Source organism: Corapipo altera, unplaced genomic scaffold (genome assembly GCF_003945725.1).
Source record: "Corapipo altera isolate COAL_440 unplaced genomic scaffold, ASM394572v1 61553, whole genome shotgun sequence".
NCBI lineage: Eukaryota > Metazoa > Chordata > Aves > Passeriformes > Pipridae > Corapipo > Corapipo altera.
In genome coordinates this window covers 4,225,886-4,249,995 of record NW_020884918.1, presented here as the reverse complement: position 1 = coordinate 4,249,995, position 24,110 = coordinate 4,225,886, and positions in this window count along the sequence as shown.

Genomic DNA, 24,110 nt, shown 5'->3' with positions numbered 1-24,110 from the left:
CTTCCTCAGAGATGCATGAAGTGGATCCCATCGCTAAGAAAAAGTTTGCTAAGAAAAAGTTTGACTGGCCTACTCTGGGCCCTGTAACTCCTAAATTTCAATATGACAAAGAAGCTTAACTCCATTTCTCCATGCAGTGATCTCAAAACTTCTGAAGCATTTTCCAAATGACAGCAACTGCACAACATTCCATTAATCACAGCTGACAAGTTCTCCTGAGCAGCCCCTGATTGATCCTGATGTTGTCAAACTTTCTTTTTCTTTTGACGTCTCCCTGATAGGCATCTCTGTTTAGTTCTTTTGTGACCTTTCTGCTGTATTGATTAACACAAATCACAGGGAAGGGAGCAGCTCCATGAAGGGGCAAAGTGGATAAGAACAGGTCAGGTGGTTGCTGGGGCCTCCACACACCTCCATTTTAATGATTGATTAGCAGGAGAGTGGAGAAAGAACCAAGTACATCAAAATTAGGAAACAATAAGTTCTCTATAAAGAGGTCCTTGTAGTCTCTTTTTATGGCTCCTGTTGAACTTTCTTATCCTGTGGGGTTGATTATCAGTGTGAATAGTCTTCCTGTTGCACATGGAGATAATTTATAACAAGTTATTGAAAAAATTGACAGGTACATGCAATGAGTTTGGCGGTGCAAGTTTTGCAGGGGCGGGTTTTGGCACTAGAAACTACCCTTCCTTCAATACCCCTTTCACACATTGGGTGGCCACATGAGGTGAGGGTCCCCACCATTAGGCAAACTGGTTGCTCCATAGTTTTGGGATCAGGACTGTGTGCAGCAAGGAAAGTCTTAGTTTGTTCCCTTTTCCTCCTTTTCTCCCCAGGCATCACTCCAGGTGACTTGTTGTTCAGAGGGATATGTTAAACAGGGAGAATAGGCTAGCTGAGAAATGATTTGCAAGCTAGGTTTCTGAACACTCAATTTTTAATCACTCTTTCACTTCAAACCCCCTGCATTTAGTATGGAGAACATGAACTTGAATGTGCATATGAGTGTATCCCTTTCCTGAAAAGCAATGTATTTTATAAGTATATTTTATTAGCAATGGCCAGAGCTATTAGTTTCTGTGATAAACCTGTTGGAGATGTTGAACATTCTGTATTCTGTTGTAGAGCTATAAGTGTTTGTTTATAACGAGAGTAAGTATAGGTTCAGTGCAATGATATGCTCACAGCACTTTGAAAAAAGATTATGGTCCTTCAAAATGCGAAGGATACAATTTCTTTAATTCATCTTAGTCTTACTTAGTGTCTAACACTAATCAATACCATTCAGAGTCATAATGATCCATATTTAGATATCAAGCAACTTATCCGTACTGTATTTTGTATTGTGGTAGCTGGTTCTTAAATTCTTGTATTTTCTTCCCAATGCACTGTAAATAATAATAAATAAATATATGTTTATAATAACATTTTAAATGTAAGTTTAAGTTAAAATTTATAAGTTTATAATAAATAAACCAGACGATTATCTCATGGGAAGCCCTAAGAATTCTGAGGAAAACAAAAATCGAGACTACTGAAAAGAAACATTTTGTTCCTGTTGTATCTCCCACCCCAGCAGCGCTTCTTGTCAGATGGAAACGCTTAGTTTAAATTTTGTCACCAGAGCCTGATCAAAACACAATAAAATATATTTTATCCTCCAATTCTTCACTTCACTAAGAATTTAATTGAAATCACCCCAGATTTGCAAAATGGTTACATTTACTCAGAAAAGGTTTTCAGCAGAAAGTATGCTGATGCTTTTTAGAGCAGGTCTCAAAAGTTTTGGAGGTGTGTTTGTGTCAATAGTTCTCCTAGGGTGGTGAAGCTACACCTTGGAAATCTTATGATGATGGCAGAAAAGTCCATCCTTCCTTTCTCTTCCTGTAATGATATCTTAAACTGGTATTGCTTTTACTGATTTTCTTGCACAGATACAAGATCTTCAATGAACACTCTCAGGCCATAAGGCACATGTGAGGGACCCACTACTCTACCTATTTTGTATAGACACAGGCTAACAACTTACTGGACTATTCTGGCTTGTTTTTTTCTGGATGCTCAGTGGAGTTTAACAATATGAGATGACATTTGCAACACAAATGTCCTGGGGCAGAGCAAGTCCAGAGTCAGAGGAGTGCAGTGGTTTACTTAAGATTTATAGGCTGAGTTTTAAAGAGTAATAAAGAGCAATGTAATAATATGTGGCACTTGGAAACCTGTAAGCAAAACTACCCTGATGTCTGTACTAATAATCCTAATTATGTTCTACTATTAAGTAATGTAGTTACAACCTGTACCATAGATAAAGCATTTTCTGTTGTTTTTCTTCCCTATTTTCATTCATTTAATCATCTGATTTTATCATTTCTATTGTCAACAAATGTATTTCTCTTATTTTAGACTTTGAGGAGCACCTGGCACAAGGGAAATCTAAGGAAAGGTGTTTTGGTGCAGCAGCAGGAGAAGTGACAGACATCTCCAGTGACCTGCAAGATCATACACACATCAAGTATCCCAGGTGCAATTCAGCATTAACTTGGATTGCTTCTAGTTCTGGTTTAACAAAGGGATCCACTCCTTCAAGTATATGGATTTCACTGACGTTTCATGCAATGACATCTCATAAAAATGTTTTTCTTAGTTGCTCTGAGGAGCTTGTTTTGGTACTAATCATTTAAATGAGCCATGAAAGTCTCCTGTAACTGCAGATTTTGCTTTTCTTTTTTAAGTTATGTGATAACACCTATATATTGCAGCTGTTTATGTATGAAAAATGCACAAAAGCTGCAGTGTTTATACAGGATTATCAACTTTTTTTTTTACATGGAAGCATTTTTTAAACACAGCAGCTCAAATTAGTAGGAAATATATTGCTCTGTGAGAAACAGAATAAACAAAATTTCACTGCCTTTCCCCCTAGTTTAGTGATCTGTGAAAGACACTCATAATTTCAGCTATTAGTTATAAGATACCTTTTTTTTCCCTTTTGGTGAGAATTAATTTAGGTTCAAATCAAAGCGACTAATTACAAGATAGACAGTGTTATCTGTATTAGAATAAACAAGCCTTTGGAATACACCAGGCTGTGAGAACATATTAGGATGAAACGATAGTATTTCAGAAAGCTTCCAGTTTAGGATTTGGGGTTTTAGGAATGAAGAAGTGGTCAGGTAGCCTAGGAATGAATAAGAGTAACCACTGAAGATGAAGAGGGCTCTGGAAAGCTCTGAAAGATTTGTGTGCCTACATACTGGCTCACTTTCCCTTGACTATATCAATTACTCCAGTAAGAAGGAGTGAGAAGGTCCCTTCTGAGCCTTTTTTCCTCCAAGCTAAACAACCCCAGCTCCCTCAGCTGCTCCTCATGTGACTTAATTTCTAGACCCTTCCCCAGTCCCTGGGTTTTTAAGGGAGCTTTTCCAGGCTGTTGTGAGCAGGCAAAAGAATAAGAAATTTCAAATGTTTTTAAGTAAAGAAGATGCAGAGAAGACATGGAGTAGAACCTTTTAAGCTCTAAATGGTGAAATGCTGGCCTGTGTTAGTTAGGGGTTCTGTAAGTCTTCGTCAATACTTGTCTCAGTGGGATGTGGAGGGAAGAGGAGCTGCCAGAGTTGTGCAGTCTCTGTTGCCTTCCAAATTCTGAGTTGTCTGGGGCCAAGTTTAATATGATTTAGAATCTATAGAAAAGTATCTTAAGCACTATCAATTTTTTAAGCAATATTTGAGATTCAGAGCCCTCAGCAGCCCTTGAATTTTGTTTCCCCCATCTTTAGAATATTGGCTAAATCTGGGCAAATAACCCTTCTGCATGTCTTCAGTGTATTGTAAAAATTAAGAGGGCTCAGGAACAATCTCTTCTCTTACATTCTTTCAACATAAATCAGTCCCTTGTGCTATGTTTACAGAAGAGAATCAGTCTTCAGACTAACACATTTTCCCCTAGCACAATTATACAGTTTTGTCCATCTTCAAAATGTATGAGTATGATTTTCCCTGATTAGATAGGAAAGCTTCTTGAAATTATTTAAACTCAGTACAATATGAGACTTCCACTCCTCTCTGCCATCAAAACAGGAATGAAGATGTTAGTTTGGGGAGCAATCAGGCAATCTAAATTATTCAGATCTGAAAGTTTTAAGTTAGAACAGTTTTTCGAATTCATTTGTATCTGGATTACAACAGTCTCAACTCATGTCTGTCTAATGAAACTCCTGCTGAAAATCTCAGCTGGAAATTCAGGGAATCAAGTCTATCCATCATCTCAAAGTCATGATTATTTCATAAGCAACACTCAGTGTTCAGTCAAGTCTTTAACTCATCATTTGAGTTACCATAGTTTAACCATACAGGCATCTTTTAGAAGAACTCATGCTGAACATTACTTGATGAAGCTAAATCCCATTAGAAGAACAAACAGTACAAAAGTCTGTGTCCTGACACCACAATAAGGTATACTTAAATATTCACAAAGGATACAGGTGCAGATCTCTCATCACATATTGGAGCACATCCAAAGCCTCTAGGAAGAATATTAATAACCTCTTCTCTTGCATTTCTGTTGGAGGAATAGCTCAATTAGTTTCCGTCTGTTGTCTTTCCCTTATCTATTATACATTTGAGTGGTTACACTTTCCTTCTGAAAGTGCACATGGAAAGATATGCATTAACAAGCTAGCGAGAGCATATGGGCACCCTATGCCAAACTTGAGCTGACAAAGAGTTATACCCATTTGTCCGTACCTGCACTCTCTCTGCTCTTCTGCCCTCTCCCCACTTTGCTTTGCACACCCAGAACTGCCAAAGGAAACCTGATGGAAAGCCCAGTGACCCAGGTACAGCCACTCTGTCAGCTTTATGTGACGTGTCCTGGGGGGTGCGATGAAATGAAAACATAATACGAAGAAAGATTAAAAGGGTTAAAGGAAGGTGGAGATCTGAAATTGAGACACAGGATGTTGGTGAAGAGCACAGGGAGTGCGCGAGACTGCAGCTCCAGGAAAGAAAACAGAGGTGGGAAGAGAGAAATGGTTGAATCCAGCAGGAAACACAGAGAGAGTCAATACTTTTTGAGCTGTACCCTGTACAGTTTTATTTACTGTGGTATACCTGTGGGTCTGTAAAAAAAATGAGTTGTCTTCTAGCATTTTACCTTTTGATTTCCATTTCTACTGAGTCATGAAGGAGACTTGGATGATTAATGACGTAGAATCATAATTTGTGGTAAATGCATGTTCCCAAACACCTTCTAGAGTTCAGTGAACAGGTCAGTTAATAAAACCTATCACCCCTTAAAAGTGGGTTAATCATCTATGGGGGATAATATTTCAAACTGTAATTACATAACGTGGTGCTCTAACAAGGTTCATTTTCTGTCATGCCATCTACCATAAACGTATCCCATGTGATATATATAACATGATTTGACTTTTGAAAATCTTATAGACTACCATTATCTCCTAGGATACATATTAAAAAAAGAGACTAGAACACATGTAAAAATATCTAAAGAATGTAATTTAAGCTGGTCAGATCCATTCAGTTAATAAATGATGGTTGAAGTTAAAAAATAATCATTATAGCTGTCAGTAAAGATTTATTGAGTTCTACATTAAAAGACCATAGAATTTCCTAGGCAGAAAAATTACATCTTCCATTCAGCTTGGGGAAAAAAAAAAAAACCCACACCAAAACTTCACAACTTTGTGGTTTGCAGAAATAACACTACAAAACTCCTTCTCCAAAACATAAGACTATTCAACTGAGGCTACAGAAAAAAATTACCACCATCTGTTATCAGTATAGAGTATGTAACACAAATAATGAATTCTGTTTCTAGGCAGAAGGAAGAGTACCATGTACTGCAATAACAAAACCACTGTGCTCACTGGGGCTGAATATTCTAAATATTCTAAATATTCTGTTAGAGGTAGCTCTGGTATGAGGTTAGGGATATGCCTTGAGTCATCTCTTGTTCCTGTTCAGAAAACACATTTCTAGGGAGTAAAGCAGCTTTAAATCCTACTGAGACTGCTTGCATAGGAGATTGAACCTTATTTGTGCTCTATTCCAGCAATTTTTCAGAGCACTGGACTAACTATGTGAATTTATGGTTTATGACTCAGTGTGTCTTGGCTTTATGTTTGTTCTTCTCTTCAGAACACGGCTGAAGCAGGAATATCATCATCTTTACCAAGGTTCCCGAGTGAGTGACAGACTCAAGTCTCTCTATTAATAATCTAGAGCTCTTCTAGGTAGACCATTCATTTTTCCTAGCAAGTGTACTTGCTTTTAAGCACATGTTTCAGTGCTTCATGGATTGAAACATCTCTGAAAATCTCCTTGTAGCACTATCTCAAACATATTTCTTCAGCCCATGACTGTTACATGTAAAATGCTCACTGTTTCTTGGAATACAGCTTAAAAAACTTACCTTTTCCTTCAAAGGAGAATGCCTTAACCTTTAGGTTCCTTCTGGGCCAACAATTTCTGTTTTGATGGGGGAAACATATCTCTGCTCTGAGCAGTTGGCAGATGGCAGGGACAACTATCTCCAAGAGCAGGATAGGTATGGGCAGAAGCTGGGACTGAGTCTGGGACTCCCCCTTCTCACTTCAAGAGTCTCTAACTCACAAGCTGTTCTGTTCCCTTCTCCCCACATGCTTTGAAAGGGAAGACAGGTATCTTGTTCAATTGTTTGAAGGAAAGATCAGAGGCATCTCTCTGCAGAACATTCTGAACTGCAGCTTCCATCTGAGTAGAAGTGTCTTCTTCAAATGTAGAGGAAAGCTTCTGAGAGGGACAATACGAGACTTGTTACCTGCTCAGTATGTAGAAGCACCCTTGAGAAGCTCTTGGCTACTCTTTGTTCAGCTTACTGGCTGACTTAAATCTCCTTCTAAAGTATCTTTACTCTCCTTTTTCCCTGTACATTGAACACTGGGACCTTACACTATGATATAAATCCTGGTCTGCAGAAAATTAAATTAGACACTGTATAATTCAGGGGGAGGAGAAGGACAAGAGACATTTGAAGGGAAATTTGGCTTTCATCCTTTTCATCTAATACTTTCTTACCTCCTAGTACTGTGATGGAGGGAACTAGGTACTACACTACTCTAAGAGCAACCATGTAAGTACCCACAATTAATAAAGAAGTTTTACTTCAAAAGTACGTATGAAATAAATTCATAGAATCTTAGAATGATTTGGGTTGAAGAGGACTTTCAAGACCAATCCTCCTGCCATAATTAAGAACACCTTCCACTGGACTAGGTTGCCAAGAGCCCCATCCAACCTGGCCTTAAACACTTCCAGGGATGGGATTGTACACAGAGATGGGAGGTGAATCACAGCTACTGTGTTGCTGCTAAGGTGTGGTTAGATGAAAGGTTAGTCCCCTTGAACCTGTGCTGTAGCTACCATATCCATGAAAACCTCTTTTGGGTAGATATTTTAAGTTATCTAAAATGGTTCTGGACAGAGGAGGCAAATGAGCTGAGCTTCAGGTCTCCAATGACAGCAATGACACCCATTTCCTGGGTCACATGTGACATATATGTTTTTGACACTTAAATTTGACATGTGATGTGGACTTATATGCAAACTCAACTGACTTGAGTAAGAAAGAGGGAAAGTATACGGCACAGTAGGAGATTAACACAATTCATCCAATGATAGAACACTGGAAAGGAACGTTCCTTCATTGCCAGCTCTATCTACCTGTAGCAAAAATCAGTTCTTGAATTAATGATTCATAAAATTTGATTGGCTGATGTGATCAGATTAGATATAAGAAGGAAATTTTTTATTGTGAGGGTGGTGAAGCACTGGTACAGGTTTCCTGGAGAGGTGGTGGATGATCCATCCCTTGAAACATTCAAGGTCAGGCTGGAGGGGACTCTGAGTAAACTGATTTAATTTAAGATGTCCATGCTCACGGCAGGGGGTTGGAGTAGATGGCCTTTAAAGGTCCCTTCCAACCCAAATCATTATATGATTTTATGATTCTATGTTAAGATTGTAATAAAGAAGGTAGTCAAAATGTTAGTATAACAACAAAGAGCCATGGTGGGTGACATCACTAAAAATCAAGGAAGATTGTTTTGTTGCAACTCAAAGTGCAAAATTTAAATGGCATAATTTATTAATTTAGTTAGGTTTCTTGTGTAAATAGTTACTTGTTGTTGAAGAAATAATACTTGATCACAAAACAGTGTTATAGTGGAACAACAACACTTTTGGTGTGTATCTTGTTGAGGATTATTTGCTAAGAAAAATATTTATGCTTAGAGTTCCTAAAATGGAACACAGTTATTCACACACTGGAGGAATATTCTTGTGCTAGAACAGAGTTTAAAACCCTTTGGATAGAATCTGAGAGTAAAAGAGAAAAGTCTGTCTTCTTTATGCGGTGGTTTCCATAATAATTTCGCTCCCACTTAGTGGGAGTAGTGATGATCGTTTGCTGGTGTGGAAATCAGAATAAGCCACATTGAGAAGCAGGGAATCATCAGCCACATTTGCACTGAGCACTTTGGTGTAACAATCCAACGAATTACACATCTGCACTACCAGGCTGGAAACAGTAAAAGTGGAGGCCAGCACTAAGTGCAGAGCAAACACCCACCCTGCAAGTGATCCTAAGAGGTAAACAGGCTGGATCAAGTAGGCTGAATTCAAGCTGCTGAACAGCTTGCTTTGTCATGCGGGGCCCTTCACTGTGAAAAGAAGATTCCTATTGAAACCGTTGACAGTTCTCAAGTATCTCTAGTGCCTCTCTACCTAGGGAGGGGACATAACCTTTGCATTTCTGTGACACCTAAGGAAGAAAGGTTCTGAAACTGTAAAGAGAGATCGGATAGGACAATAAGCCACTTAATGTCGGTAAAAACGGCTGAGTAGAGGAGAGGGGAAAATTGAGCTCTTTGGGGGAAAGCAAAACAAAACAAAAAGAACTTGAGCATATGGCTCCAAATCTGTGAGTACACACATATTCCTATCCCTGCACTAGCAAATGGTCTTATTAGCACCCAAGGATGCTGCTGGTACACAGCACCTTTGCAGATCTGGGTCTAGTTATGATATGGCTTAGGCCAGAACCTGTGAGCCATCTGGATGAGCTTTTAAAACATGTCTCTATTTCTATTTGTTTTTCTTTACAGGGATTTAAACCGTTCCATTTGTGTAATGTTCTGCCTTTACTATCTGATCCAGAGTGGAAAACTGGAGCTTTGTGACCCCAAATTTCTATTCATTTTGCTTTCCTTCATATATAACACTGTCCATTTAATCTTTTGTTCTCCTGGAGCCTTTTTTCCCTCTGTGATGTGAAATTCTGATATTTTTCTATTGACAGGCATCATAGGTTAAAAAAATGCATTACATTGTGAATAGAGTTGATAAATAATTGGGTATATATACACACAGACATGTATGCATTTCTGGACAATACAGAATTCAAACCAGCTTTTGAATTCACAGGCAGAAACTGGTACTTTCTAGCTACACTTGGTACAGTCCAGTTGTAGATTTTGATAACACCTAGACAAATCAGAAGTGGCACTACTTGAATCCTCCAGTATATAAGGAGACATGAGACAGACCCACTAGTTTAGAGTCTGTTCATGTGATGTGCTTCTTCACACAGGCTGTTTAGACTGGGACAACTGGGGACTGGGTGCTTGAAAAGAGGAGGTGGTGCCAAAAAATAAAATAAAATAAAAATATTAAAAAAAAAAACATCCAGGAACCGGAGGAAGATCATGGAGATGTGTGGGGATAAATGCTGTGTGTTGCCCTGTGACCTGACCAGGGACATGTGAGATGTCACTGGAGGGACAGCAAGGATCAGCGTGGATTTCTGCCTGGCCTTGCTGGATCAGTGGCCACCCCTGTGAAGAAGGGTAGTTGAGACCCCACAATCACAAAGCCATCAGAGGAGCCAAGCAAGTGAGCATGTGACACAATCCATTCAGACCAAACTTGCATCTCACTGGTTCTTAAACAAACTCTGGGGGCCAGACTCCTTACGGGCTGTTGCTCATTCCACCTTGCCCATTTCAGCAGGGAGACCCCCAGCTGTGATTCCCTGATAATCGGGTAAACAGATCCTACCAAAGCAATGCTCAACAGCTGTGGGTTTCATGAAAATGACACAGCTGGGGAATTATGGGGTTAGTGGGAAGAATTAAATTGTTGGAAATACGTGATCTGCTGGATGAGGAGTTGTGTAGGTCAGGGCATGTGTGATGTGTATGACCTGGTGAAAGGTCTGGAGCACAAGTCTGATGAGGAGCAGCTGAGGGGGCTGGAAGGGGTCACAGTGGAGAAAAGGAGGTTCAGAGAGGACCTTATTGCTTTCTAAAACTCCCTGAAAGTAGGGTAAAGCTGGTGTTGGACTCTACTCCCAAGTAACAAGAAATAGGACAAGAGGAAATTGTCTCGAGTTGTGTCAGGGTAGGTTTAGATTGAATATTATGAGAAATTTCTTCACTGAAAGCGTAGTAAAACCCCGGCAAAGGCTACCCAGGGCAGTGGTAGAGTCCCCACCCCTGGAAGGATTTAAAAGATGTCTAGATGTGGCACCTGGGGACATGGGTTAGTAGTGAGCTTGGCATTGCTGAGGTTTATTGTTGGGCTCACTCAATGGTCTTAGACAGCTTTTCCAACTTAAATGATTCTGTGATTCTATGACTAAAGGGAGATTAGGGGTTTTCTTTTTCCTATATTTCTATAACATGGTGTTGTAAATATCCAGTGAAAGTACAGAAGAGGGGTGATGACTCTGATTACTCTCCCTCCACGCTCCCTGGGACTATCTACATCCTAAACTTACACAGTAGTTTGAAACAACCTGAGTTCAGCTGATAAAAGAAGTCCTGAAAAATCAAAATTCCCTGCTAGATTCTGCTAACCAAAAACTGATGCTTTGTGTAGTCAGTGCTACTGTAGGACAAACTGACCTGCAGAGGACAAACTGACCTGCAGAGGACTTGTAACCTTGTCTACAGATGGTACAAAACAACCAATTTGCAGTGAGATACTGGCTGAAAGGCAGCTAAAATAGGTACTGGCCTCATAAATATCCTCTGCTAAATATGGGGAAGTTTGTAGGCTTATAGAAAAGGAATAGTAGTAGTCTACTAAAGTAGCTGGCAGCCAAGCAGGTGGATGGAAATTAGGCCAGATCCAGGACCAGCACAGCCCCTTGATATCTGGGAAGAAAAAATGTTGCCATCCTATACCCACAATTTTTTTTGTGTGACATCCACCACATGATTCCACATGTATACACAGAATTATTTATCTTTTCCTTTGCTCTGTTCCTCACTGTTTAATGTGACACCATATTGATTAGGTTTCCAGAGCACACCACTCCAGACATATTTATATGGTTGTTTTACATGATTTACAATAACTAATCTTGTAACAGAAATATAATTTTGGAAATATAATACCACTCAATGGCAGTAAAGTTTTTGCTAATGGCCAGAACTCCTTGTGTCATGGGAATAAGTTGCCTCTAACAATTTATCACCTAGGGGCCGTGTCTTCAAGTTGATGTAAGCTGGCACAGCACCAAATTTCAGTGCTCAGTGGAGCTCTACAGAATTATCTCAGCTGAAAGTCTATACGTCCTAATTACCCTGATAGTAAAGCTGGATAGGGCACCCTGTAAAATGGCAAATTGGTTTGACGCTTGTCGTGGTGCAGGAAACCCAGTTTCCTGGTGCCTCTCTTTCCCGGCAATTCCCCCTGGCTGCAGAAACAGTTTGGATCAACAATTATTAACCTATTTCTCTGGAACGTGGGCCTTCCAACAGGAGAGAGAGATGAGTTTGTTTTAATCCAATATAAAAATATACTTTCTAGAATGCTTTTAAGTTTCATAAGAAGACTAATACCTTTATTAGTATTATGTTGTTCTAATTCTTGCATTACCTAGGCACAGAACAGACACTAATGGTTTTAGCTTTGCAAAAGACTTCTCAGAAGAAAAAATATTACAGATTCAGGATTATCCAAAGTTAATGGGGGATTTCATACCAGAACCTGAAATATCCAGTGCTTTTACTAAGAAGTGATTCTCCTTTTAGGGGTATCAACACAAGAAACAGTAATTTCATAAGTTAATTTTTAAGGTTTTATCTATGAAACCAACATGATGATGACAAGAAGCATGTAATTTCTGCCTGAATAGCAGGTAATTTGTAAATATCAAGGCAAATACTTTCTTTTATTTATTTATTTTGCATAAACATACAGTGTCTAATTTGCAAAATTCACAAGAATAAATGAAGTCTAAACAAATAAAATCTACAGTCTGTCAGAAGAACAAGTGATCAAAGCTTTGCTTTGTAGAGTGCTGGTTTTAGCAGTAAAAGAAAGGAGTTCCAAACAACACTTTAGCACTAATAGAATGGAGTTGCTTTATCTCCACATCTATTTGTGGATCTATTTATGACCTCTCAGTCTGCAACAGTTGTAGAAAGGGCATCTTTGTTTTTCAGTTAGAGGACAAGTCTCTGCATTATATAAGGGCTTTTGGTTACCTAAAAGATTTTTGCACAAAAGACAAAATCCCCCAAAGCAGCAGTCTGAAGTGTTTACGGTGTTTCAAAGCAGTTTAAGAGGTAGACCTTTCACTCCGCGAAAGTAGCATGCAAATGCTACAAGCAGGTCTGACAAAAATCCCAAGTTCCTGCAGGAAAATTGTATCAAGAGTAAAATCTTCAAGTCTGTGTAAAGCAATACTGTTCAGGGAAACATCTCCTTTCAAAAACATCTTCCTCTTTTTATCATAAGCATTTCAATCCTGAATTGATTAACCTAGTTGATTGTCAACACTGATAATTGTAAAGTCTGACTTAAAATTCCAAAATCATTTTTTGCAGTTGTTGGGTTAAAGGACTGGATGCATTTAGTAACCTCTAATTAGATGATGAAGTCTAAAAGGTTACCTGAGTGTTTTAAACATATTTAAACAGCACTCCTTGAAAAAGTTTGAAATTAGGAAATATCAGATTCTCATGAGACTGTAAAAGCTGAAGAAACTTTTGAGATCTGTAATGTATTCAGAATTGCGAAATAAAACATACATCCATCCAGGGTGTGAAATCCCTAATCTCTAATTTAAGATCAGATTTTAGATCATATCCCCCAAAGGAAGAAAATATTTGTCTTCTCTTTCTGATTTAAATTTTAAAAAATCTATTTCAACAAATGCATAGTGTATCTAGAACAAATACAATTTTTCAGATGGAAACATGGAGGTAGAATTAATGCAAAATATCCAAAGACAAATCTTCCAAAATGCAAATAAAATTCGAGCAATGTGAAATGTCAGACATAGTGTGGTAGCAAATATCCCAAATCAGTGCCTTTTTTTTTTAAGACAGAGCTTCATTTTTATTTGTAAAACAAATTCATTGCAGGAAAGTACCAAAAGACTAAAATGTGTACATAAACACACACACGCGTATTGAAAAATTAGGATTTCAGAAACATTGCATGAAGCAGCTGAGAAGATCATTTGTGCTCCCAGAAAAGATTACACCCTAACTGTTCTTCGAGACTGCTACATCCGGAGAACAGAACACCCAACAACCAGTGAATATTTTATGACTTTTAGGTTGAGAACTTGCACACAAATCCTGATGATGCGAAAAATTTTACTCGATTTTGTAGAGTTTATTCACAGATGAGAAACCTGGTGATATTGAACACTCATTGAAAAAACCACAATAAATACAAAATACAATATCCAACCTGACGTGATGAACATTCAGATAGAACAAAGCTATAGTCAGATAAGATAGAAAATACAGATGAAAAAAGTCAACAAGCCAAATTCCTGTAAGGATCACAACATTATGGAAAAAGCTATGGGAAAGAAAAAAAAGGAAGAATAAGTTTCTGGCACTGGAAGACTGAATGTATTTGTAAAACTAGATTTGTGGTACAGATCTGGTACATACAGCTGGCATAAATTTGTTTCTGTGTGTTGAAAAAAATTACTTACTGGTTCTGGATTACTATTCCCATTACCCATAATAGTACCATGTTAGAAAATACAGCTGAGCATGTAATTTCAGATTTAAAATCTGTATTTTCTACCAACTATGATAATGATGGATAACAGACCACAGTTTGATTGCTATAAGTTTAAGTGTTTTGCAAGATGGTATGATAGTTAACCTCACTTGGTTTCTTAGTCACATCTAAAGGTATTATGAAAAATATTTTTAAAATATGCTAAAAGGATGCTTTAAAAGACTTGGAAGTTGAGTTGTGATCCTTATTTAGCACCATTAAATTAAAAGACAACATACCAGAAACATCTGTGAACTAAAATGCTATTTAAGAGAAAGCTTGGACTTGGGCTTCTTTGTCATGAGATCATTTATGTTAAAAATAGGGAAGCTGAACATTCTTGTAAAAATCAGATAGAGGACCAAGAGAATGAAAACCTTTTCATTGTTTGACTGCAGGTTTGCTTTGATGAAGGGAGTAGAAAAAAATAAATGTTAAAAAGAAACAGAGTAGACCTTCACCGATTTGTAAGACAAGGGAAAGAAGAAATCAAAGGATTAAAGTGTCAAGAGAAAAAATGATGCAGAGCATCGCAGTGGCTGAAGTCATGAGGTATTTCTTTAGGAAAGGGAGGCTACCAGCTCAGAGAACTACAGAAATACTGATACATGCTCATATTACCATATCTCTCAAAGCCCCATCCAACCTGGCCTTGAACACTTTCAGAGGTGGAACAGGCACAATTTCTCTGGGCAAACTGTGACAGGGTCTTAATTCCCTGAGAGCAAAGAATTTCTTCCTTACCTCTCACCTAACCCTGCTCTCTTTCAGTCTGAAGGCACTGCCCCTTTTCCTTCCTCTCCAAGTCCTTGTCTGAAGTCTCTCACAGCTCTCTTGGATCCCCTTTAGGTGCTGGAATGTGCTACAAGGTCTCCCTGAGACCCTCTCTTTTCTAGGCTGAACACCCCCAGCTCTCTCAGTTTGTTTCCAGAGCAGAGGGGCTCCAACTTCGTGGTCTTCTCTGGACTTGCTCCAGCATGTCCACACCTTTTGTGTGCTGGGGATCTCAGGGCTGGAGGCAGCTCTGCAGGTGGGGTCTCACCTGAGGGGGTAGAGGGGCAGAATCCTCCCCTTCCCTGCTGCCCACGGTGTGGGATCAACCCAGTACATGGGAGTTGGCTGCCAGTGCACATGGCCGGGGCATTTGGAGCTTTTTGTCCACCAACACCCCCAAGTCCTTCTCCCCAGAGCTATTCCCAATCCATTCTCTGCCCAGCTTCTACATGTGTTTGGGATTGCCCTGACCTGGGTGCACTTGGCCTTGTTGAACTTCATGAGATTCGTAAGGACCCACATCTCTGGCACCTTGCTGAGGGTTTGCACTCAATCCCACTGCCTATGTGGCTGACAAAGCTTCCAAACAGATGTTATCCACGTTACATCTTAAAGTGAGTTGTCATTAGAAACCTGAAAACGTACTCGTAGGAAAGAAACACACTCAGACACAGGGACTCTTTCATCTCCCTCACAAGCTTCTTGCTGTCACTCTCTGATGTAAAGAGCACATGTACCTTTAATATAATCTTTGTGGAAAATTCATACATACTTTTAATAAATAATGAGAGTTGGACTGGTTATTTTACATGCAAAATTTCAGGGAGTTTTTGTGCTTTTCTCCATCCACATCCACAGATTTTATTCTCACACATGTAGAGGTTATGTATACTTCAGCCATCATGGCTTTGGGATATTAGGAAAGAGAATGAACTTGACCAAACTCCCCCAAAATATTAATAAATAATGGTAAACAAAATAAATCTGGTTTTGACTGCAAATGGAAATTTAATTTTGAATGTAACTAAGTTATACTTCTAATTGAATTCCAAAAAAATCATAAGCACAGAGATTAATTGGAGGGAACAGGGGGTGAGCTGAGCTGTAAATTTAAGAAAATTGAAAATTAACAAAAAAGTTGAGAAGAAAGTTAACCATTTTAAATTTCTTTGACCACTTTTGTTGAGGAAAGGAAATATTATGTTCTATTTATACAATTTTATTAATAGACACCTCATATCATATACAGAAAGAGACTTTCCCTCTTTCTTCCTTTACAGTCTGTTAATCTGTAAGAAGAAATTCTTAATCCTCCTAAAATGTTTTCAAATAATGTATGGAAAATAAAGTAGCACGACGTTGTCCAGTCCACATGTTGTTGACAAAAATCTCCAAAGTAATCTTATAATTTCTAGTATGAATCCATCTCCATTTAGATAATTTAATCAACACAGCATCCTAATTCCCTCCCCTAAAAAAAAAAAAATAAAATTGTTAATCCCAAACCTACTGAAATCATTGGAATCTTTTTACTGATCTCAACATGTTTTGTATCAGACCTTGAAAGGTTCAATAAAAATTCTTAGACCCATAATTACAGTTTATATGTAAAAAGAAATTAAACATTATTAAGATAGTTCCTCTATTAAGGGATCTTAATTGTTTTAATTCTTTTCCTAATGCAAGAGGAGAGAGAACAGCTGAGAATGGCTTTTGCCTAACACAGCACACAGTTAACTTGTATCTTACAACACTGAGGACTTGCAGATGTAAGATATTACCCAATTTTGACAGAGCACTTTTCATCAAGATATCTCAAAAGTGCTTTAAAAATGATATAACATCATCTATTCCACTGCTAGAAATAGAACCATGAAGTGAAGTGACTCACAACACACAGAAGCCCTGGAAGAAAATCAAGATTTCCTCTCCATCCTGTTAGTGTCCAATCCTGTAGGCTGCATCACTTCCCCCAGCCTACATGTGCCATTTCTTGAGAAATCAGAAGGAAAAGGTGATGGGAAGAAAGTATAAGGAATGACTACAACAAATAAACAGAGTAGGTGCTGTAGCTGTTTGCAAAGCAGCCTTAAAAATGCACATTTTCCAAATGTAAAGGGCCAGTTCCCAGTGAGACAGACTGGAAAAACTTAACTCTACAGCAAAATGTAAGCTTCTCTATGGACAGTAAACCTTTTTTGGGGCAGCGAGTGTTCAGAACATATGTTCAGTCTATATCACAACATTACACTAAAGGTTATACTTTAAAGGTCCTTAGTTAGACAGTTCAATGTCCACTTTAACCCTCGGGCTCAGCCAGAGCACAACATAGTCACATCTGAGAATTCAAAGGTTCAATTAATGTCCCTGATTTAAGAGCCTCCCAGACCCCATCAGACGAAAGCACCAGACACATGGATGTAGCTGGAAGTCAGTTTGGATGTGTCTTTGTGTCTTTATTGATCCTTCCTGAAAAGATGAGCAGATACTGATATTATCTTCAGAAAGAGAGAGAGATTGATACTGATCCTGAGGAGCTCAACCAAAATGGTTGCTACCTGGTTCCTCACAGTTGCCAGCCTCAGCTTCAACCTGCATATAGAACTGTGCATACAAGTGATCTAATTATGCATGCAAATACCTTGTCAGTGCTCCAGCTGATTGTTTGCCTGCGTAATTCCTGCAGTAAAGAAGAATATATTATAGCCAAGCATTTTTATATACACAGTTCTAAAAAGCTGAAGCTCATCAAGAAAAAATTTCTTCTCCAAGGACAATAAAACTGAAGAACAGCAGAAGCAGCAGCCATATGATCATCCAGAGGGGGCCAGAGCCACCTGCTCCGAAAGGCCAGAGACCTTGCAGTTGAGGCAAAATATGCTCAGAAGGGTAGGAAAAGTTTCTTCTTGATTCTCAGTGGCTAAAAATTGGTACACACCGAGGAGCACAAGAGCTTTGACCCTTACAGAACCCTGAATATTTTATCTAAACACGTGCCAGACCCTTTGTAGTTCTCTGAAAGTCTTGGCTTTAATAACAGACTGGGGAATTATTGCCAGCGATTTCAGAACACTGTATGGAAATACACTTTCTTTAACATGTTTTAGATTCTAAATCCACCTTTGATGGATATTCCCTTAGTCTCATATTAAAGAGGAAAGGTGAGTGGTTAGGCAGGCAAAGACCTGAATTGTGTCTATTTACGTTTTTGCAGAATTATCAGAAATGCAGCCTTGACCCTGATTCAGGTTTCTACATTTTAATTATCACTTCATCCCCCTGATTCATGCCCGAAGGATATCTTTTCAATTTAGAAAAGAAATGCATGGAGCTAGATGTAGGTTGCAGAGACCCAGTTTCAGCTCAATTTCCTACATATTACTTTCAATTATTTCTCAGATTGATTTCTACTGAAGTGCAATGACAGGGACTGCTCTGTATTCTTCATCCTTATAAATGGGCAAATAATAAACAATAAAATAACAAACAGTAAAATTCTTCTTTGTCACAGTTGTTTCATTGTTTATCACATCTGGTTTTTTCACATTGCACACAGAAGGTACCAATAATTCATGTCTGAGTGAAACTATTTCTGTAAAAGTTTATATGCCTCATACCATTAGCAATAGATCAAATTTTAAGCATCGTTAGAGTCTCCCTTCCTATTTCATGATGTGGGTTGTTATATTCATTTCAGTAAAAAAGATTGTATTTTTACGAAACCACACACCCTAGGTAACTCAGACAGAACAACACATTCGTAATTCAAGTGTAAATACCTCTCCAGCATTTGTAAAGAGATCTCATGTGTAAAACAAACCCCCAAATCAACACTTTCAAAAACTTCACATCATTTTAGGAGACAAATTCCTGTTTTGTGGAATGAGGCACTTGATGCTGTGCAAGGCTCATATTTCAGTCCCTGGACACATGGAGAAACGTTCAAAACTTGGAATTTGACCTGTGAAGCTACTGTACACAGAGGGAGAGGTTCAATATCCAGACCTAAAGTTAACATCATCAGCATCATGCAGCCTGATCCTAACCACACAGAGCACTTACATCATGGTCAAGAGTCATCTATCAAGATCCTTCAATACAGTGAGAACCTGCAGAGAAAGAGAAGACAATCTGGGCCAGGAGCAGGTTGCAGATGCCAGTCTCAGGCTGGCAGGTGAATATGTCTCTCTGTTCTGAGCTCTGACCTCTAACGTATTTTTCAGGGATAGACATTTATGTCCATGCAAAAATCTGATCAAGGATAAGGTTTTTCTTTGTTCAAGGCCAGGTTGGATGAGACTTGGAGCAACTTGGTCTGGTGGAAGGTGTCCCTGCCCATGGCAGAGGGGTGGCACACAGCAATCTTCAAGGTCCCTTCCAACTCATAACATTCTGTGATTATATGATTTTATAACATGAATTCTAGAGAAAATAATGAAGACAGCTGTCCTGGATATTGATGTCAAAGATCATCAAGAGAGGAACAGATCACAGTTTTACGTCTATGAACTGAGGAGAGCCAGACTGTCAGCTCCTTTAGCTCAAGAGGCTGAACTAGAGGGCTATGGTGCTGGTTAAGGTGGGGGTCAATCACTGGCACCTTGTTAAAATTGTAGGGAAGAAACAAAGGGCCACAAAGATACTCTGAGGGCTGGAGCACCTCTGCTATGGAGACAGGCTGAGAGCTGGAGGGGTTCAGGCTGGAGAAGAGAAGGCTCCAGGGAGACCTTGTTGTGGCCTTCCAGTACCTAAATGGGGCTTATAAAAAGGGGGTAGAGAGACTTTTTACTCAACAGATAGTGACAGGACAAAGGGCAAGTTTTAAACTGAAAGAGGGTAGGTTTAGATTAGATGTTATGGAGAAATTATTTACTCAGAGGGTGGAAGCACTGGAACAGGTTGTCCAGGGAAGTAGTCAACGTCCCATCCCTGGAAATGTCCAAGGCCAAGTTGGAGGAGTCCTAAGCAATGTGGTCTAGTGGGTGACATCCTTGTCCATGGCAGGAGATTTGGAGCAAGGCGACCTTTCAGGTCCCTTTCAACCCAAACCATTACATGATTCTGTGATTCTGTGACATGAGAAAACTGATAACCCAGAGGGAGACAGGGAACTCAAACATGAGTGAGTACACTGAGTCAAGTTTGCTCTATTTATCATGTTACACATACACCTGATTTTCTAATATGTTCTTGGAAAGGAGGATGTATGGAGAAGAAAAAGCACAAAGATAGAGGAATTGCACCCCCAAAAGGAGGAGATGGATTTGTACCTGAAATTGAAAGCAGAGTGGGTGTATCTGTTACAGAATGCATCTTGCCAGAGTGCTATTGGGATTTCTCTCTTAGGAAAGGTTGGGGATTATCATCTGTGCAAACATGCAGACAACATGAGAAACAATATTTGTTGAAGAGAGCTGTGAGAAACAGTCTATGTAGAGCAAGTTTGTATTTGTACCAGGTGATGACATTATTTCAAGTTCATAATCCTCAGAAGTTTTAAGGGTTTGGGGTTTTTTTCAACTATTCTTTTCCAGCTTTGCTGAAACTTTTACAGAATTGCTGATAGCACTCCTGATTGTATTTGAAATCTGAAAAAAAAAATGTTAGCAAGCCTAATACTCTGCAAAGGTCCTATTTTTATCCTGGAGGTGATAAAAGTGATGCATTACCTTAGAGAACAGAATGGTCTATATTGACAGTAAAGACCTGAACACAGGAAATTTGAGCATATATTTTGTTTTTTATTTTGGTAGTTCATAGATGCAATGACGATGATCAAATTCCTCAATGTCCCCGGCACTTTAGAGCTGCCACATAAAAAACCCCCTATCACTCCAAATGACTCAGAGACCATATTTTCAAAAACCAGATGTTTAAAACAGTATTATCTGCTTGTAATATGGGAAACTGAGGCACAATAAGGGTTAGTTTTTCATCCACCAACTCAAAGGCTGTTTGGCAGAGGTTGGAAACAGGATGGCTTTCTCATGTCTAAGCCTAATACATTCAAGATTATCCTCCTCTGTTTTCCTTATATCTTTCTTTCTAAGCATATTATTAAAAGTAAGTGCTTGGGTTTGGGTCTGTTTTACGTATTCTTTGATATAAGTAGTACTCAAGTACATTTTGTCCAAGACCACCTACAGTGCAGGAGTTTGTGTTTGCCATTCCTTTTAATCAAGTTTTTGGTATGCTTCAGGAGAATGACTGCTTAGACATTAATTGGTGCACTTACCTTTAAGTGAATTTTTGCCTTTTGTTTTATCTTTGTTTTGTTTTGAATGTTTTGAGTGTTTTCTGGCAGGCTTGCTGCCTTTTGGATTGTTCTTTGTTTCCTGTGGAAACTTCATGTAGTTTGTTTTGGTTCTTTTCTTTTCTTACTTGTAGTAAAAGGGTGCCTGAATAGTCCAGTGAGATTTTTCCAGGTCTCATTTTTATGTCACATATGAAATTAAAATTGCATCCCACCAAAATAATTAAGTGTTAACTAGTCACTTCTTCATTTCTCGGTAGTAATAAACCCAGATACAACAACATTTTAGACCGTGGCTTCCTGACAGACATAGGAGAAGTTGTAAGTAACAGGAAAAAGTGACATTACGTTCCCTCCTGTTTAAATATGCATTATGAATAGAATTTGTCAGCTACCCCGTGTACAAAGGACTGGTGAGAAGCCAGTATTCAGATTTTTTTAAAGGGGAATAACCTAAAGAGCCCATAATCTATGGTGGGTATTGCCCAGTGTTTTATACAGATCAAGAAAAAAATGTCCAATAACCTGAGCTGAAGACAAACAGAAAATAGGTACAAATTCACTTTTGTCTATAGTACAAAAGAGATTTCTCAAAAAACTCTTGAGCATCTTCTGCTTCACTATACCTCTATAAATATGAAGAAAGTGGCAAAGTTAATTTTATCTATTCTGACAAGACTGTTGGAGCTTACTCTGTCACATGGGGGACAAAATATCTGATTTTTAGTGCAATGAATGTATATGTGTTGAAGACAAGAGATGTGTGGGTGCCTCAAAAAAAATATGCCTTTTATTTTTGGAAGGAATGTGCCGTATCTCTAAGTTAAGAGGAATTAATACTAGAGCAGGGTTTGTACATGCACATTTTAGTCAAAATTATTATCTGTGGCTTAAAGCAAATAAGATAATAGCCTGTCTCGAAGGCACCCATGCAATTTTAATCTACAAAAGGAAGATAAACAGACTTAAATAGGCAATATTTTCCCTAACTTGACACTCAGGCATTGCTTTAAATTTCAGCCCCAGTTCCTGTTCTGGCTCATGGTCAAGGAACAGCCTGTCCTCCATATCCATAATTGTGGCATGATTTCCATTTCAGTCTGATGCCATTTTATTAGGCAAAGAAAGCTGTGGTGAGTGTTTCAGTCATGTAGAAATGTCAAGGAATACTGTACCAAAACAAAATAAATGCTAGAAAGTGCAAATTGTGAGGTATTACTGTGTAGTTAGAACGAGATTTCAGGGGTTTTGATGAGAGAGAATAAAAACAAAAAAACCAACAACAAACAAACAAAAGATAAAAATTGCTGGCCATATTTCTGCTGGATTTTTGATTTGAAGAAAGTATTTTTATTCTTCTGTGAAGTACTAGTTTGGAGTATTGCCATATACAAAGCCTTTCAAACCTTCAACAGAAGAGCTTCAAGTGGAAGTAAAAGTCACTCCAGATTTGGTCCTACATACAGCTGGAAAATAAAATACAGTGTCTTGGTGTAGTTCAAACAGTCTGAAGAATCTGGAAGACACTTGGTTATGAAAAGGTTCTTCGTTTATCCAGTAAAACAGTTTTCATGACAGCAGAGCCACCTCCAATCTCTGCACCAGCCCCCTTCTGGTATTACAACATTTAAAAGGAAAATAGACTGGGGAAAGAGTGACTTATACTGCATCTCTGTGCGATTTAAGCTTCGTGACAAAACAATTCTTTTGCAGCTGTAATGGGTTTTGTTTTTTTAGTGCTTTACCTCAAAATTCTTGCCTGCATCAAAAATCTTTCAAAACAGAGTATGTGCTTCTTCAGGACTACTTTCAGACAAGCGAAAATTCCTTCTCTCATGTCAGAACGCACAAGCAAGCAATTCAAACATCATTTTCCCCATCTGCAGAGTGAAGAGTAAAAATCCCACGTACTTTGAGAAGGTCAGTTGGAAAAGGAAATGGAAGAAAATATTTTATATAGTTGCTTTACTTGAAACTGGGATTTACCATAAACCTGTTTCCAAAGCACCCTCTCCTCAGGAGAAGAAATAAACATTTCCCAGATCATTGGATGTCATGACAAACAGAAGTGTCTAGCTAACCTCTACCACCAAAGCCAAGAGAAACCAGTGTCTCAGACTGTTTTTCATCAGGGTCTGAAAACAACCCATGTTCAGGTATATCTGAGGGATTTACTCTGTGGGTAACACATTTCCCTCAACTCATTTGCTTCTCTGGATTACATTTAGGAACTGTCTTATGAAACCTTATTTCTCCTCGTCTCTATTCATCCTCAAACTGGCTTCCAGAGATATCAGTGGACCTGCTATCTCTGGATATCAGGTCTGACCTTGGGGTATTGTTTCTGCTCCTTGTCCAGAATTAAGCCCCCCTTTCTGCCAAGATGGACTTCTTATGCTGAGACAAATTCAGACAATTTTTTCCTGATAGCTTTCTGTCAAACACAGTTATTTCACCAAATAAAACTAAAACTATTTCAAAGTGTCTCCACAAAGAAAAAATTTTCTGTGAAGAAAACAATAACCTAAAGAAAGAGCTTTTGAAATTCACTTTAATTAAACTTTTCACTTGATTTTTTTTTTGTTTGTTTTCTTTGACATGATTTCTTAGTAGGTAAGCAGCAGTTCCAGTGTTGTTCATGGTGTTGCTATGTGGCATATTGATAGCAGTAGTGTGCAAAATGATATGCCATGGTATAGTGTATACTAATATGAGCAGGAAAGACTTGTACTAACATGCTTGTTGTTGACTGAAAATCTCATTTTCCTAGATCAAAAAAACCCACTTGTTTGTGTAGGAATTAAACTGTGACACTTTGAGCAAGAAAAGGAATACAGAGTTTGTGTATTAACAAGGGAAATTGCTGCTTTTTATGTTCAAGGAAAATAGAGGTGTGGTTGATTGGTGGAGATGCACAGCAGAGGCCTTGGCAGATCCAGGCTGAACATCTTTGGTGGACCCCTGAACCCTCCATTGCATGATGATTCCT